The 966-nt window shown below is 38.9% G+C and overlaps 1 protein-coding gene across 2 annotated transcripts in view; it reads left to right on the forward strand.

Moving 5' to 3' along the window:
* The window catches only part of ADTRP (androgen dependent TFPI regulating protein), an 85,671-nt gene that overhangs the window by 76,930 nt on the left and 7,775 nt on the right, over positions 1-966 (forward strand). The gene's annotated exons all lie outside the window — the stretch shown is intronic.

Here is a 966-nt window from a genome sequence, read left to right on the forward strand (position 1 = left end):
AGGTGCATGATATTTGCACCCCCATTTTATACATGAGGGCAGGGACAGAGGTTGAATAAATTGTTGAAGGCAATGTGACTAATAGGTGGCGGAAATAGGATTTTGAATCATGGAAGCCTGGTTCCAGATTCTGTACTTTAACCACTTAAAAACTGTAGCTGATGCATCATATTCCTCATATTTAATTTTATGAGACTGACGCACTGCCTACTGCGCTAAGAGGGCAACCTCCCCATATTTAATTTTAAAAGTTATTTCAGACTTTGGCATCTTCCAGTGCAGTTGATTTCCAGAGAAGTGCATTTTCAGGCTTCACTTAAGACATTGTACCTCCTCTCCTAGCATTTTTTTCCTTCTCTTGGCTTACAGAAATGATTTATATTCTATCCTCGCCTGAGCAAGATCTGAGCCTCCTGTAATTCCATCCATTCCTACTTAACACTCTATCCATGGCTATATCCAGGAGGTAAAATCAGGGCTGACAATGAAACCCCAGGCATATTGTGTTAGAGTAATAATGTTCAATCTCTGTCCCTCCTACCCCAAAAGACTTGGAGAGCTAATAGAAATCTACACATGACTCAAGTACAGAAATACAAAGCCCACCTGTCTGGCTGAGAGCCAGCAAATGGGTGCCATCTTAGTAGGCTCAAATTTTCAGGCTCAAATTATACCTCTCAGGGAAAAAAATGACTCATGTTCTCCCATATTGTCTTTGATAATGATGTATTCAATGTCATCCCATATTTTTTCACCATCATTGAATTTGATAGATTAGGTAAAGTAGCCAAGCCCAGCCTATGAAATAGGATGTCTCATTGAATCAAATCTATCTAGAAAAGACTCACTTTTGTAGGTTTTTGGAACACCTGAGCTATTGAAAAGTATCCCCCATGAGTTCTTTTTGTTTGCCTAGGTTCTAGTATTCAATTGATAAATGAACAACATAACCTGATGAACAAAAAC

The sequence above is a fragment of the Myotis lucifugus genome, unplaced genomic scaffold (genome assembly GCF_000147115.1).
Source record: "Myotis lucifugus unplaced genomic scaffold, Myoluc2.0 scaffold_107, whole genome shotgun sequence".
NCBI classification, from domain to species: domain Eukaryota; kingdom Metazoa; phylum Chordata; class Mammalia; order Chiroptera; family Vespertilionidae; genus Myotis; species Myotis lucifugus.